A 17785-nucleotide genomic window follows, 5' to 3' on the forward strand; every position below is an offset into this window, starting at 1 on the left:
CCTCAAGAAGCCTTTCGCTAAGACAGTTCTTGTGGAATTGGCAAAGTGATATTTGGAAGCCCGTAGAGGGCCATGGTGAAAAAGGAAATATCCTCAGATGAAATCTGGAAAGAAGCTTTCTGAGAAACTGCTCTGTGATGTGTGACTTCCACTCACAGAGTTACATCTGTATTTCGTGGATCTCTTTGCTAGCCTTATTTCTGTGGAATCTGAGAACAGATATTTCGGATCCCTTTTAAGACTATATGGCCAAAGGAAATATCATGCGATAACAAAGACAAAGAAGCTTTCTGAGAAACTTCTTTGTGTTCTCTGAAATCATCTCACAGAGTTACAGCTTTCCCCTCAAGAAGCCTTTCGCTAAGACAGTTCTTGTGGAATTGGTAAAGTGATATTTGGAAGCCCATGGAGGGCTATGGTGAAAAAGGAAATATCCTCAGATGAAATCTGGAAAGAAGCTTTCTGAGAAACTGCTCTGTGATGTGTGACTTCCACTCACAGAGTTACATCTGTATTTCGTGGATCTCTTTGCTAGCCTTATTTCTGTGGAATCTGAGAACAGATATTTCGCATCCCTTTGAAGACTATAGGGCCAAAAGAAATATCCTCCGATAACAAAGAGAAAGAAGCTTTCTGAGAAACTTCTTTGTGTTCTGTGAAATCATCTCACAGAGTTACAGCTTTCCCCTCAAGAAGCCTTTCGCTAAGACAGTTCTTGTGGAATTGGCAAAGTGATATTTGGAAGCCCATAGAGGGCTATGGTGAAAAAGGAAATATCCTCAGATGAAATCTGGAAAGAAGCTTTCTGAGAAACTGCTTAGTGTTCTGTTCATTCATCTCACAGAGTTACATCTGTATTTCGTGGATCTCTTTGCTAGCCTTATTTCTGTGGAATCTGAGAACAGATATTTCGGATCCCTTTGAAGACAATAGGGCCAAAGGAAATATCCTCTGATAACAAAGAGAAAGAAGCTTTCTGAGAAACTTCTTTGTGTTCTGTGAAATCATCTCACAGAGTTACAGCTTTCCCCTCAAGAAGCCTTTCGCTAAGACAGTTCTTGTGGAATTGGCAAAGTGATATTTGGAAGCCCTTAGAGGGCTATGGTGAAAAAGGAAATATCCTCAGATGAAATCTGGAAAGAAGCTTTCTGAGAAACTGCTTAGTGTTCTGTTCATTCATCTCACAGAGTTACATCTGTGTTTCGTGTATCTCTTTGCTAGCCTTATTTCTGTGGAATCTGAGAACAGATATTTCGGATCCCTTTGAAGACTATAGGGCCAAAGGAAATATCCTGTGATAACAAAGAGAAAGAAGCTTTCTGAGAAACTTCTTTGTGTTCTGTGAAATCATCTCACAGAGTTACAGCTTTCCCCTCAAGAAGCCTTTCGCTAAGACAGTTCTTGTGGAATTGGCAAAGTGATATTTGGAAGCCCGTAGAGGGCTATGGTGAAAAAGGAAATATCCTCAGATGAAATCTGGAAAGAAGCTTTCTGAGAAACTGCTTAGTGTTCTGTTCATTCATCTCACAGAGTTACATCTGTATTTCGTGGATCTCTTTGCTAGCCTTATTTCTGTGGAATCTGAGAACAGATATTTCGGATCCCTTTGAAGACTATAGGGCCAAAGGAAATATCCTCCGATAACAAAGAGAAAGAAGCTTTCTGAGAAACTTCTTTGTGTTCTGTGAAATCATCTCACAGAGTTACAGCTTTCCCCTCAAGAAGCCTTTCGCTAAGACAGTTCTTGTGGAATTGGCAAAGTGATATTTGGAAGCCCATAGAGGGCTATGGTGAAAAAGGAAGTATCCTCAGATGAAATCTGGAAAGAAGCTTTCTGAGAAACTGCTTAGTGTTCTGTTCATTCATCTCACAGAGTTACATCTGTATTTCGTGGATGTCTTTGCTAGCCTTATTTCTGTGGAATCTGAGAACAGATATTTCGGATGCCTTTGAAGACTATAGGGCCAAAGGAAATATCCTGCGATAACAAAGAGAAAGAAGCTTTCTGAGAAACTTCTTTGTGTTCTGTGAAATCATCTCACAGAGTTACAGCTTTCCCCTCAAGAAGACTTTCGCTAAGACAGTTCTTGTGGAATTGGCAAAGTGATATTTGGAAGCCCATAGAGGGCTATGGTGAAAAAGGAAATATCCTCAGATGAAATCTGGAAAGAAGCTTTCTGAGAAACTGCTCTGTGATGTGTGACTTCCACTCACAGAGTTACATCTGTATTTCGTGGATATTTGCTAGCCTTATTTCTGTGGAATCTGAGAACAGATATTTCGGATCCCTTTGAAGACTATAGGGCCAAAGGAAATATCCTCTGATAACAAAGAGAAAGAAGCTTTCTGAGAAACTTCTTTGTGTTCTGTGAAATCATCTCACAGAGTTACAGCTTTCCCCTCAAGAAGCCTTTCGCTAAGACAGTTCTTGTGGAATTGGAAAAGTGATATTTGGAACCCCTAGAGGGCTATGGTGAAAAAGGAAATATCCTCAGATGAAATCTGGAAAGAAGCTTTCTGAGAAACTGCTCTGTGATGTGTGACTTCCACTCACAGAGTTACATCTGTATTTCGTGGATCTCTTTGCTAGCCTTATTTCTGTGGAATCTGAGAACAGATATTTCGGATCCCTTTGAAGACTATAGGGCCAAAGGAAATATCCTCTGATAACAAAGAGAAAGAAGCTTTCTGAGGAACTTCTTTGTGTTCTGTGAAATCATCTCACAGAGTTACAGCTTTCCCCTCAAGAAGCCTTTCGCTAAGACAGTTCTTGTGGAATTGGCAAAGTGATATTTGGAAGCCCATAGAGGGCTATGGTGAAAAAGGAAATATCCTCAGATGAAATCTGGAAAGAAGCTTTCTGAGAAACTGCTTTGTGTTCTGTTCATTCATCTCACAGAGTTACATCTGTGTTTCGTGGATCTCTTTGCTAGCCTTATTTCTGTGGAATCTGAGAACAGATATTTCGGATCCCTTTGAAGACTATAGGGCCAAAGGAAATATCCTCCGATAACAAAGAGAAAGAAGCTTTCTGAGAAACTTCTTTGTGTTCTGTGAAATCATCTCACAGAGTTACAGCTTTCCCCTCAAGAAGCCTTTCGCTAAGACAGTTCTTGTGGAATTGGCAAAGTGATATTTGGAAGCCCCTAGAGGGCTATGGTGAAAAAGGAAATATCCTCAGATGAAATCTGGAAAGAAGCTTTCTGAGAAACTGCTCTGTGATGTGTGACTTCCACTCACAGAGTTTTACCTGTATTTCGTGTATCTCTTTGCTAGCCTTATTTCTGTATAATCTGAGAACAGATATTTCAGATATCTTTGAAGAATATAGGGCCAAAGGAAATATCATCCGATAACAAAGAGAAAGAAGCTTTCTGAGAAACTTCTTTGTGTTCTGTGAAATCATCTCACAGAGTTACAGCTTTCCCCTCAAGTAGCCTTTCGCTTAGACAGTTCTTGTGGAATTGGCAAAGTGATATTTGGAAGCCCATAGAGGGCAAAGGTGAAAAAGGAAATATCCTCAGATGAAATCTGGAAAGAAGCTTTCTGAGAAACTGCTCTGTGATGTGTGACTTCCACTCACAGAGTTACATCTGTATTTCATGGATCTCTTTGCTAGCCTTATTTCTGTGGAATCTGAGAACAGATATTTCGGATCCCTTTGAAGACTATAGGGCCAAAGGAAATATCCTCTGATAACAAAGAGAAAGAAGCTTTCTGAGAAACTTCTTTGTGTTCTGTGAAATCACCTCACAGAGTTACAGCTTTCCCCTCAAGAAGCCTTTCGCTAAGACAGTTCTCGTGGAATTGGTAAGTGATATTTGGAAGCCCATAGAGGGCTATGGTGAAAAAGGAAATATCCTCAGATGAAATCTGGAAAGAAGCTTTCTGAGAAACTGCTCTGTGATGTGTGACTTCCACTCACAGAGTTACATCTGTATTTCGTGGATCTCTTTGCTAGCCTTATTTCTGTGGAATCTGAGAACAGATATTTCGGATCCCTTTGAAGACTATAGGGCCAAAGGAAATATCCTCTGATAACAAAGAGAAAGAAGCTTTCTGAGAAACTTCTTTGTGTTCTGTGAAATCATCTCACAGAGGTACAGCTTGCCCCTCAAGAAGCCTTTCGCTAAGACAGTTCTTGTGGAATTGGCAAAGTGATATTTGGAAGCCCATAGAGGGCTATGGTGAAAAAGGAAATATCCTCAGATGAAATCTGGAAAGAAGCTTTCTGAGAAACTGTTTAGTGTTCTCTTCATTCATCTCACATAGTTACATCTGTGTTTCGTGGATCTCTTTGCTAGCCTTATTTCTGTGGAATCTGAGAACAGATATTTCGGATCCCTTTGAAGACTATAGGGCCAAAGGAAATATCCTCCGATAACAAAGAGAAAGAAGCTTTCTGAGAAACTTCTTTGTGTTCTGTGAAATCATCTCACAGAGTTACAGCTTTCCCCTCAAGAAGCCTTTCGCTAAGACAGTTCTTGTGGAATTGGCAAAGTGATATTTGGAAGCCCATAGAGGGCTATGGTGAAAAAGGAAATATCCTCAGATGAAATCTGGAAAGAAGCTTTCTGAGAAACTGCTTATTGTTCTGTTCATTCATCTCACAGAGTTACATCTGTGTTTCGTGGATCTCTTTGCTAGCCTTATTTCTGTGGAGTCTGAGAACAGATATTTCGGATCCCTTTGAAGACTATAGGGCCAAAGGAAATATCATCCGATAACAAAGAGAAAGAAGCTTTCTGAGAAACTTCTTTGTGTTCTGTGAAATCATCTCACAGAGTTACAGCTTTCCCCTCAAGAAGCCTTTCGCTAAGACAGTTCTTGTGGAATTGGCAAAGTGATATTTGGAAGCCCATAGAGGGCTATGGTGAAAAAGGAAATATCCTCAGATGAAATCTGGAAAGAAGCTTTCTGAGAAACTGCTCTGTGATGTGTGACTTCCACTCACAGAGTTACATCTGTATTTCGTGGATCTCTTTGCTAGCCTTATTTCTGTGGAATCTGAGAACAGATATTTCGGATCCCTTTGAAGACTATAGGGCCAAAGGAAATATCCTCTGATAACAAAGAGAAAGAAGCTTTCTGAGAAACTTCTTTGTGTTCTGTGAAATCATCTCACAGAGTTACAGCTTTCCCCTCAAGAAGCCTTTCGCTAAGACAGTTCTTGTGGAATTGGCAAAGTGATATTTGGAAGCCCATAGAGGGCTATGGTGAAAAAGGAAATATCCTCAGATGAAATCTGGAAAGAAGCTTTCTGAGAAACTGCTTAGTGTTCTGTTCATTCATCTCACAGAGTTACATCTGTGTTTCGTGTATCTCTTTGCTAGCCTTATTTCTGTGGAATCTGAGAACAGATATTTCGGATCCCTTTGAAGACTATATGGCCAAAGGAAATACCATCCGATAACAAAGAGAAAGAAGCTTTCTGAGAAACTTCTTTGTGTTCTGTGAAATCACCTCACAGAGTTACAGCTTTCCCCTCAAGAAGCCTTTCGCTAAGACAGTTCTTGTGGAATGGGCAAAGTGATATTTGGAAGCCCATAGAGGGCTATGGTGAAAAAGGAAATATCCTCAGATGAAATCTGGAAAGAAGCTTTCTGAGAAACTGCTCTGTGATGTGTGACTTCCACTCACAGAGTTACATCTGTATTTCGTGGATCTCTTTGCTAGCCTTATTTCTCTGGAATCTGAGAAGAGATATTTCGGATCCCTTTGAAGACTATAGGGCCAAAGGAAATATCCTCTGATAACAAAGAGAAAGAAGCTTTCTGAGAAACTTCTTTGTGTTCTGTGAAATCATCTCACAGAGTTACAGCTTTCCCCTCAAGAAGCCTTTCGCTAAGACAGTTCTTGTGGAATTGGCAAAGTGATATTTGGAAGCCCTTAGAGGGCTATGGTGAAAAAGGAAATATCCTCAGATGAAATCTGGAAAGAAGCTTTCTGAGAAACTGCTTAGTGTTCTGTTCATTCATCTCACAGAGTTACATCTGTGTTTCGTGTATCTCTTTGCTAGCCTTATTTCTGTGGAATCTGAGAACAGATATTTCGGATCCCTTTGAAGACTATAGGGCCAAAGGAAATATCCTGTGATAACAAAGAGAAAGAAGCTTTCTGAGAAACTTCTTTGTGTTCTGTGAAATCATCTCACAGAGTTACAGCTTTCCCCTCAAGAAGCCTTTCGCTAAGACAGTTCTTGTGGAATTGGCAAAGTGATATTTGGAAGCCCGTAGAGGGCTATGGTGAAAAAGGAAATATCCTCAGATGAAATCTGGAAAGAAGCTTTCTGAGAAACTGCTTAGTGTTCTGTTCATTCATCTCACAGAGTTACATCTGTATTTCGTGGATCTCTTTGCTAGCCTTATTTCTGTGGAATCTGAGAACAGATATTTCGGATCCCTTTGAAGACTATAGGGCCAAAGGAAATATCCTCCGATAACAAAGAGAAAGAAGCTTTCTGAGAAACTTCTTTGTGTTCTGTGAAATCATCTCACAGAGTTACAGCTTTCCCCTCAAGAAGCCTTTCGCTAAGACAGTTCTTGTGGAATTGGCAAAGTGATATTTGGAAGCCCATAGAGGGCTATGGTGAAAAAGGAAGTATCCTCAGATGAAATCTGGAAAGAAGCTTTCTGAGAAACTGCTTAGTGTTCTGTTCATTCATCTCACAGAGTTACATCTGTATTTCGTGGATGTCTTTGCTAGCCTTATTTCTGTGGAATCTGAGAACAGATATTTCGGATGCCTTTGAAGACTATAGGGCCAAAGGAAATATCCTGCGATAACAAAGAGAAAGAAGCTTTCTGAGAAACTTCTTTGTGTTCTGTGAAATCATCTCACAGAGTTACAGCTTTCCCCTCAAGAAGACTTTCGCTAAGACAGTTCTTGTGGAATTGGCAAAGTGATATTTGGAAGCCCATAGAGGGCTATGGTGAAAAAGGAAATATCCTCAGATGAAATCTGGAAAGAAGCTTTCTGAGAAACTGCTCTGTGATGTGTGACTTCCACACACAGAGTTACATCTGTGTTTCGTGGATCTCTTTGCTAGCCTTATTTCTGTGGAATCTGAGAACAGATATTTCGGATCCCTTTGAAGACTATAGGGCCAAAGGAAATATCCTCCGATAACAAAGAGAAAGAAGCTTTCTGAGAAACTTCTTTGTGTTCTGTGAAATCATCTCACAGAGTTACAGCTTTCCCCTCAAGAAGCCTTTCGCTAAGACAGTTCTTGTGGAATTGGCAAAGTGATATTTGGAAGCCCATAGAGGGCTATGGTGAAAAAGGAAATATCCTCAGATGAAATCTGGAAAGAAGCTTTCTGAGAAACTGCTCTGTGATGTGTGACTTCCACTCACAGAGTTACATCTGTATTTCGTGGATGTCTTTGCTGGCCTTATTTCTGTGGAATCTGAGAACAGATATTTCGGATCCCTTTGAAGACTATAGGGCCAAAGGAAATATCCTCTGATAACAAAGAGAAAGAAGCTTTCTGAGAAACTTCTTTGTGTTCTGTGAAATCATCTCACAGAGTTACAGCTTTCCCCTCAAGAAGCCTTTCGCTAAGACAGCTCTTGTGGAATTGGCAAAGTGATATTTGGAAGCCCATAGAGGGCTATGGTGAAAAAGGAAATATCCTCAGATGAAATCTGGAAAGAAGCTTTCTGAGAAACTGCTCTGTGATGTGTGACTTCCACTCACAGAGTTACATCTGTATTTCGTGGATCTCTTTGCTAGCCTTATTTCTGTGGAATCTGAGAACAGATATTTCGGATCCCTTTGAAGACTATAGGGCCAAAGGAAATATCCTCTGATAACAAAGAGAAAGAAGCTTTCTGAGAAACTTCTTTGTGTTCTGTGAAATCATCTCACAGAGTTACAGCTTTCCCCTCAAGAAGCCTTTCGCTAAGACAGTTCTTGTGGAATTGGCAAAGTGATATTTGGAAGCCCGTAGAGGGCCATGGTGAAAAAGGAAATATCCTCAGATGAAATCTGGAAAGAAGCTTTCTGAGAAACTGCTCTGTGATGTGTGACTTCCACTCACAGAGTTACATCTGTATTTCGTGGATCTCTTTGCTAGCCTTATTTCTGTGGAATCTGAGAACAGATATTTCGGATCCCTTTTAAGACTATATGGCCAAAGGAAATATCATGCGATAACAAAGACAAAGAAGCTTTCTGAGAAACTTCTTTGTGTTCTCTGAAATCATCTCACAGAGTTACAGCTTTCCCCTCAAGAAGCCTTTCGCTAAGACAGTTCTTGTGGAATTGGTAAAGTGATATTTGGAAGCCCATGGAGGGCTATGGTGAAAAAGGAAATATCCTCAGATGAAATCTGGAAAGAAGCTTTCTGAGAAACTGCTCTGTGATGTGTGACTTCCACTCACAGAGTTACATCTGTATTTCGTGGATCTCTTTGCTAGCCTTATTTCTGTGGAATCTGAGAACAGATATTTCGCATCCCTTTGAAGACTATAGGGCCAAAAGAAATATCCTCCGATAACAAAGAGAAAGAAGCTTTCTGAGAAACTTCTTTGTGTTCTGTGAAATCATCTCACAGAGTTACAGCTTTCCCCTCAAGAAGCCTTTCGCTAAGACAGTTCTTGTGGAATTGGCAAAGTGATATTTGGAAGCCCATAGAGGGCTATGGTGAAAAAGGAAATATCCTCAGATGAAATCTGGAAAGAAGCTTTCTGAGAAACTGCTTAGTGTTCTGTTCATTCATCTCACAGAGTTACATCTGTATTTCGTGGATCTCTTTGCTAGCCTTATTTCTGTGGAATCTGAGAACAGATATTTCGGATCCCTTTGAAGACAATAGGGCCAAAGGAAATATCCTCTGATAACAAAGAGAAAGAAGCTTTCTGAGAAACTTCTTTGTGTTCTGTGAAATCATCTCACAGAGTTACAGCTTTCCCCTCAAGAAGCCTTTCGCTAAGACAGTTCTTGTGGAATTGGCAAAGTGATATTTGGAAGCCCCTAGAGGGCTTTGGTGAAAAAGGAAATATCCTCAGATGAAATCTGGAAAGAAGCTTTCTGAGAAACTGCTCTGTGATGTGTGACTTCCACTCACAGAGTTACATCTGTATTTCGTGGATCTCTTTGCTAGCCTTATTTCTGTGGAATCTGAGAACAGATATTTCGGATCCCTTTGAAGACTATAGGGCCAAAGGAAATATCCTCTGATAACAAAGAGAAAGAAGCTTTCTGAGAAACTTCTTTGTGTTCTGTGAAATCATCTCACAGAGTTACAGCTTTCCCCTCAAGAAGCCTTTCGCTAAGACAGCTCTTGTGGAATTGGCAAAGTGATATTTGGAAGCCCATAGAGGGCTATGGTGAAAAAGGAAATATCCTCAGATGAAATCTAGAAAGAAGCTTTCTGAGAAACTGCTCTGTGATGTGTGACTTCCACTCACAGAGTTACATCTGTATTTCGTGGATCTCTTTGCTAGCCTTATTTCTGTGGAATCTGAGAACAGATATTTCGGATCCCTTTGAAGACTATAGGGCCAAAGGAAATATCCTCTGATAACAAAGAGAAAGAAGCTTTCTGAGAAACTTCTTTGTGTTCTGTGAAATCATCTCACAGAGTTACAGCTTTCCCCTCAAGAAGCCTTTCGCTAAGACAGTTCTTGTGGAATTGGCAAAGTGATATTTGGAAGCCCGTAGAGGGCCATGGTGAAAAAGGAAATATCCTCAGATGAAATCTGGAAAGAAGCTTTCTGAGAAACTGCTCTGTGATGTGTGACTTCCACTCACAGAGTTACATCTGTATTTCGTGGATCTCTTTGCTAGCCTTATTTCTGTGGAATCTGAGAACAGATATTTCGGATCCCTTTGAAGACTATATGGCCAAAGGAAATATCATGCGATAACAAAGACAAAGAAGCTTTCTGAGAAACTTCTTTGTGTTCTGTGAAATCATCTCACAGAGTTACAGCTTTCCCCTCAAGAAGCCTTTCGCTAAGACAGTTCTTGTGGAATTGGCAAAGTGATATTTGGAAGCCCATGGAGGGCTATGGTGAAAAAGGAAATATCCTCAGATGAAATCTGGAAAGAAGCTTTCTGAGAAACTGCTCTGTGATGTGTGACTTCCACTCACAGAGTTACATCTGTATTTCGTGGATCTCTTTGCTAGCCTTATTTCTGTGGAATCTGAGAACAGATATTTCGGATCCCTTTGAAGACTATAGGGCCAAAAGAAATATCCTCCGATAACAAAGAGAAAGAAGCTTTCTGAGAAACTTCTTTGTGTTCTGTGAAATCATCTCACAGAGTTACAGCTTTCCCCTCAAGAAGCCTTTCGCTAAGACAGTTCTTGTGGAATTGGCAAAGTGATATTTGGAAGCCCATAGAGGGCTATGGTGAAAAAGGAAATATCCTCAGATGAAATCTGGAAAGAAGCTTTCTGAGAAACTGCTTAGTGTTCTGTTCATTCATCTCACAGAGTTACATCTGTATTTCGTGGATCTCTTTGCTAGCCTTATTTCTGTGGAATCTGAGAACAGATATTTCGGATCCCTTTGAAGACTATATGGCCAAAGGAAATATCATCCGATAACAAAGAGAAAGAAGCTTTCTGAGAAACTTCTTTGTGTTCTGTGAAATCATCTCACAGAGTTACAGCTTTCCCCTCAAGAAGCCTTTCGCTAAGACAGTTCTTGTGGAATTGGGAAAGTGATATTTGGAAGCCCATAGAGGGCTATGGTGAAAAAGGAAATATCCTCAGATGAAATCTGGAAAGAAGCTTTCTGAGAAACTGCTCTGTGATGTGTGACTTCCACTCACAGAGTTACATCTGTATTTCGTGGATCTCTTTGCTAGCCTTATTTCTGTGGAATCTGAGAACAGATATTTCGGATCCCTTTGAAGACAATAGGGCCAAAGGAAATATCCTCTGATAAGAAAGAGAAAGAAGCTTTCTGAGAAACTTCTTTGTGTTCTGTGAAATCATCTCACAGAGTTACAGCTTTCCCCTCAAGAAGCCTTTCGCTAAGACAGTTCTTGTGGAATTGGCAAAGTGATATTTGGAAGCCCATAGAGGGCTATGGTGAAAAAGGAAATATCCTCAGATGAAATCTGGAAAGAAGCTTTCTGAGAAACTGCTCTGTGATGTGTGACTTCCACTCACAGAGTTACATCTGTATGTCGTGGATCTCTTTGCTAGCCTTATTTCTGTGGAATCTGAGAACAGATATTTCGGATCCCTTTGAAGACAATAGGGCCAAAGGAAATATCCTCTGATAACAAAGAGAAAGAAGCTTTCTGAGAAACTTCTTTGTGTTCTGTGAAATCCTCTCACAGAGTTACAGCTTTCCCCTCAAGAAGCCTTTCGCTAAGACAGTTCTTGTGGAATTGACAAAGTGATATTTGGAAGCCCCTAGAGGGCTTTGGTGAAAAAGGAAATATCCTCAGATGAAATCTGGAAAGAAGCTTTCTGAGAAACTGCTCTGTGATGTGTGACTTCCACTCACAGAGTTACATCTGTATTTCGTGGATCTCTTTGCTAGCCTTATTTCTGTGGAATCTGAGAACAGATATTTCGGATCCCTTTGAAGACTATAGGGCCAAAGGAAATATCCTCTGATAACAAAGAGAAAGAAGCTTTCTGAGAAACTTCTTTGTGTTCTGTGAAATCATCTTACAGAGTTACACCTTCCCCTCAAGAAGCCTTTCGCTAAGACAGTTCTTGTGGAGTTGGCAAAGTGATATTTGGAAGCCCGTAGAGGGCTATGGTGAAAAAGGAAATATCCTCAGATGAAATCTGGAAAGAAGCTTTCTGAGAAACTACTTAGTGTTCTGTTCATTCATCTCATGGAATTACATCTGTGTTTCGTGGATCTCTTTGCTAGCCTTATTTCTGTGGAATCTGAGAACAGATATTTCGGATCCCTTTGAAGACTATAGGGCCAAAGGAAATATCCTGTGATAACAAAGAGAAAGAAGCTTTCTGAGAAACTTCTTTGTGTTCTGTGAAATCATCTCACAGAGTTACAGCTTTCCCCTCAAGAAGCCTTTCACTAAGACAGTTCTTGTGGAATTGTCAAAGTGATATTTGGAAGCCCATAGAGGGCTATGGTGAAAAAGGAAATATCCTCAGATGAAATCTGGAAAGAAGCTTTCTGAGAAACTGCTTAGTGTTCTGTTCATTCATCTCACAGAGTTACATCTGTATTTCGTGGATCTCTTTGCTAGCCTTATTTCTGTGGAATCTGAGAACAGATATTTCGGATCCCTTTGAAGACTATAGGGCCAAAGGAAATATCCTGCCATAACAAAGACAAAGAAGCTTTCTGAGAAACTTCTTTGTGTTCTGTGAAATCATCTCACAGAGTTACAGCTTTCCCTTCAAGAAGCCTTTCGCTAAGACAGTTCTTGTGGAATTGGAAAAGTGATATTTGGAAGCCCATAGAGGGCTATGGTGAAAAAGGAAATATCCTCAGATGAAATCTGGAAAGAAGCTTTCTGAGAAACTGCTTAGTGTTCTGTTCATTCATCTCACAGAGTTACATCTGTGTTTCGTGGATCTCTTTGCTAGCCTTATTTCTGTGGAATCTGAGAACAGATATTTCGGATCCCTTTGAAGACTATATGGCCAAAGGAAATACCATCCGATAACAAAGAGAAAGAAGCTTTCTGAGAAACTTCTTTGTGTTCTGTGAAATCACCTCACAGAGTTACAGCTTTCCCCTCAAGAAGCCTTTCGCTAAGACAGTTCTTGTGCAATGGGCAAAGTGATATTTGGAAGCCCATAGAGGGCTATGGTGAAAAAGGAAATATCCTCAGATGAAATCTGGAAAGAAGCTTTCTGAGAAACTGCTCTGTGATGTGTGACTTCCACTCACAGAGTTACATCTGTATTTCGTGGATCTCTTTGCTAGCCTTATTTCTGTGGAATCTGAGAACAGATATTTCGGATCCCTTTGAAGACTATAGGGCCAAAGGAAATATCCTCTGATAACAAAGAGAAAGAAGCTTTCTGAGAAACTTCTTTGTGTTCTGTGAAATCATCTCACAGAGTTACAGCTTTCCCCTCAAGAAGCCTTTGGCTAAGACAGTTCTTGTGGAATTGGCAAAGTGATATTTGGAAGCCCGTAGAGGGCCATGGTGAAAAAGGAAATATCCTCAGATGAAATCTGGAAAGAAGCTTTCTGAGAAACTGCTTAGTGTTCTGTTCATTCATCTCACAGAGTTACATCTGTGTTTCGTGGATCTCTTTGCTAGCCTTATTTCTGTGGAATCTGAGAACAGATATTTCGGATCCCTTTGAAGACTATAGGGCCAAAGGAAATATCCTCTGATAACAAAGAGAAAGAAGCTTTCTGAGAAACTTCTTTGTGTTCTGTGATATCATCTCACAGAGTTACAGCTTTCCCCTCAAGAAGCCTTTCGCTAAGACAGTTCTTGTGGAATTGGCAAAGTGATATTTGGAAGCCCATAGAGGGCTATGGTGAAAAAGGAAATATCCTCAGATGAAATCTGGAAAGAAGCTTTCTGAGAAACTGCTCTGTGACGTGTGACTTCCACTCACAGAGTTACATCTGTATTTCGTGGATCTCCTTGCTAGCCTTATTTCTGTGGAATCTGAGAACAGATATTTTGGATCCCTTTGAAGACTATAGGGCCAAAGGAAATATCCTCCGATAACAAAGAGAAAGAGGCTTTCTGAGAAACTTCTTTGTGTTCTGTGAAATCATCTCACAGAGTTACAGCTTTCCCCTCAAGAAGCCTTTCGCTAAGACAGATCTTGTGGAATTGGAAAAGTGATATTTTTAAGCCCATAGAGGGCTATGGTGAAAAAGGAAATATCCTCAGATGAAATCTTGAAAGAAGCTTTCTGAGAAACTGCTTAGTGTTCTGTTCATTCATCTCACAGAGTTACATCTGTATTTCGTGGATCTCTTTGCTGGCCTTATTTCTGTGGAATCTGAGAACAGATATTTCGGATCCCTTTGAAGACTATAGGGCCAAAGGAAATATCCTCCGATAACAAAGAGAAAGAAACTTTCTGAGAAACTTCTTTGTGTTCTGTGAAATCATCTCACAGAGTTACAGCTTTCCCCTCAAGAAGCCTTTCGCTAAGACAGTTCTTGTGGAATTGGCAAAGTGATATTTGGAAGCCCATAGAGGGCTATGGTGAAAAAGGAAATATCCTCAGATGAAATCTGGAAAGAATCTTTCTGAGAAACTGCTTAGTGTTCTGTTCATTCATCTCACAGAGTTACATCTGTATTTCGTGGATCTCTTTGCTAGCCTTATTTCTGTGGAATCTGAGAACAGATATTTCGGATCCCTTTGAAGACTATATGGCCAAAGGAAATATCCTCCGATAACAAAGAGAAAGAAGCTTTCTGAGAAACTTCTTTGTGTTCTCTGAAATCATCTCACAGAGTTACAGCTTTCCCCTCAAGAAGCCTTTCGCTAAGACAGTTCTTGTGGAATTGGCAAAGTGATATTTGGAAGCCCATAGAGGGCTATGGTGAAAAAGGAAATATCCTCAGATGAAATCTGGAAAGAAGCTTTCTGAGAAACTACTTAGTGTTCTGTTCATTCATCTCACAGAGTTACATCTGTATTTCGTGGATCTCTTTGCTAGCCTTATTTCTGTGGAATCTGAGAACAGATATTTCGGATCCCTTTGAAGACTATATGGCCAAAGGAAATATCCTCCGATAACAAGGAGAAAGAAGCTTTCTGAGAAACTTCTTTGTGTTCTGTGAAATCATCTCACAGAGTTACAGCTTTCCCCTCAAGAAGCCTTTCGCTAAGACAGTTCTTGTGGAATTGGCAAAGTGATATTTGGAAGCCCATAGAGGGCTATGGTGAAAAAGGAAATATCCTCAGATGAAATCTGGAAAGAAGCTTTCTGAGAAACTGCTTAGTGTTCTGTTCATTCATCTCACAGAGTTACATCTGTATTTCGTGGATCTCTTTGCTGGCCTTATTTCTGTGGAATCTGAGAACAGATATTTCGGATCCCTTTGAAGACTATAGGGCCAAAGGAAATATCCTCCGATAACAAAGAGAAAGAAACTTTCTGAGAAACTTCTTTGTGTTCTGTGAAATCATCTCACAGAGTTACAGCTTTCCCCTCAAGAAGCCTTTCGCTAAGACAGTTCTTGTGGAATTGGCAAAGTGATATTTGGAAGCCCATAGAGGGCTATGGTGAAAAAGGAAATATCCTCAGATGAAATCTGGAAAGAATCTTTCTGAGAAACTGCTTAGTGTTCTGTTCATTCATCTCACAGAGTTACATCTGTATTTCGTGGATCTCTTTGGTAGCCTTATTTCTGTGGAATCTGAGAACAGATATTTCGGATCCCTTTGAAGACTATATGGCCAAAGGAAATATCCTCCGATAACAAAGAGAAAGAAGCTTTCTGAGAAACTTCTTTGTGTTCTCTGAAATCATCTCACAGAGTTACAGCTTTCCCCTCAAGAAGCCTTTCGCTAAGACAGTTCTTGTGGAATTGGCAAAGTGATATTTGGAAGCCCATAGAGGGCTATGGTGAAAAAGGAAATATCCTCAGATGAAATCTGGAAAGAAGCTTTCTGAGAAACTACTTAGTGTTCTGTTCATTCATCTCACAGAGTTACATCTGTATTTCGTGGATCTCTTTGCTAGCCTTATTTCTGTGGAATCTGAGAACAGATATTTCGGATCCCTTTGAAGACTATATGGCCAAAGGAAATATCCTCCGATAACAAGGAGAAAGAAGCTTTCTGAGAAACTTCTTTGTGTTCTGTGAAATCATCTCACAGAGTTACAGCTTTCCCCTCAAGAAGCCTTTCGCTAAGACAGTTCTTGTGGAATTGGCAAAGTGATATTTGGAAGCCCATAGAGGGCTATGGTGAAAAAGGAAATATCCTCAGATGAAATCTGGAAAGAAGCTTTCTGAGAAACTGCACTGTGATGTGTGACTTCCACTCACAGAGTTACATCTGTATTTCGTGGATCTCTTTGCTAGCCTTATTTCTGTGGAATCTGAGAACAGATATTTCGGATCCCTTTGAAGACTATAGGGCCAAAGGAAATATCCTCCGATAACAAAGAGAAAGAAGCTTTCTGAGAAACTTCTTTGTGTTCTGTGAAATCATCTCACAGAGTTACAGCTTTCCCCTTAAGAAGCCTTTCGCTAGGACAGTTCTTGTGGAATTGGCAAAGTGATATTTGGAAGCCCATAGAGGGCTTTGGTGAAAAAGGAAATATCCTCAGATGAAATCTGGAAAGAAGCTTTCTGAGAAACTGCTCTGTGACGTGTGACTTCCACTCACAGAGTTACATCTGTATTTCGTGGATCTCCTTGCTAGCCTTATTTCTGTGGAATCTGAGAACAGATATTTCGGATCCCTTTGAAGACTATAGGGCCAAAGGAAATATCCTCTGATAACAAAGAGAAAGAAGCTTTCTGAGAAACTTCTTTGTGTTCTGTGAAATCATCTCACAGAGTTACAGCTTTCCCCTCAAGAAGCCTTTCGCTAAGACAGTTCTTGTGGAATTGGCAAAGGGATATTTGGAAGCCCATAGAGGGCTATGGTGAAAAAGGAAATATCCTCAGATGAAATCTGGAAAGAAGCTTTCTGAGAAACTGCTTAGTGTTCTGTTCATTCATCTCACAGAGTTACATCTGTGTTTCGTGGATCTCTTTGCTAGCCTTATTTCTGTGGAATCTGAGAACAGATATTTCGGATCCCTTTGAAGACTATAGGGCCAAAGGAAATATCCTCCGATAACAAAGAGAAAGAAGCTTTCTGAGAAACTTCTTTGTGTTCTGTGAAATCATCTCACAGAGTTACAGCTTTCCCCTCAAGAAGCCTTTCGCTAAGACAGTTCTTGTGGAATTGGCAAAGTGATATTTGGAAGCCCATAGAGGGCTATGGTGAAAAAGGAAATATCCTCAGATGAAATCTGGAAAGAAGCTTTCTGAGAAACTGCTCTGTGATGTGTGACTTCCACTCACAGAGTTACATCTGTATTTCGTGGATCTCTTTGCTAGCCTTATTTCTGTGGAATCTGAGAACAGATATTTCGGATCCCTTTGAAGACTATAGGGCCAAAGGAAATATCCTCTGATAACAAAGAGAAAGAAGCTTTCTGAGAAACTTCTTTGTGTTCTGTGAAATCGTCTCACAGAGTTACACCTTCCCCTCAAGAAGCCTTTCGCTAAGACAGTTCTTGTGGAGTTGGCAAAGTGATATTTGGAAGCCCGTAGAGGGCTATGGTGAAAAAGGAAATATCCTCAGATGAAATCTGGAAAGAAGCTTTCTGAGAAACTACTTAGTGTTCTGTTCATTCATCTCATAGAATTACATCTGTGTTTCGTGGATCTCTTTGCTAGCCTTATTTCTGTGGAATCTGAGAACAGATATTTCGGATCCCTTTGAAGACTATAGGGCCAAAGGAAATATCCTGCGATAACAAAGAGAAAGAAGCTTTCTGAGAAACTTCTTTGTGTTCTGTGAAATCATCTCACAGAGTTACAGCTTTCCCCTCAAGAAGCCTTTCACTAAGACAGTTCTTGTGGAATTGGCAAAGTGATATTTGGAAGCCCATAGAGGGCTAAGGTGAAAAAGGAAATATCCTCAGATGAAATCTGGAAAGAAGCTTTCTGAGAAACTGCTTAGTGTTCTGTTCATTCATCTCACAGAGTTACATCTGTATTTCGTGGATCTCTTTGCTAGCCTTATTTCTGTGGAATCTGAGAACAGATATTTCGGATCCCTTTGAAGACTATAGGGCCAAAGGAAATATCCTGCCATAACAAAGACAAAGAAGCTTTCTGAGAAA

The sequence above is a fragment of the Macaca fascicularis genome, chromosome 8 (genome assembly GCF_037993035.2).
Source record: "Macaca fascicularis isolate 582-1 chromosome 8, T2T-MFA8v1.1".
Classification (NCBI taxonomy): Eukaryota; Metazoa; Chordata; class Mammalia; order Primates; family Cercopithecidae; genus Macaca; species Macaca fascicularis.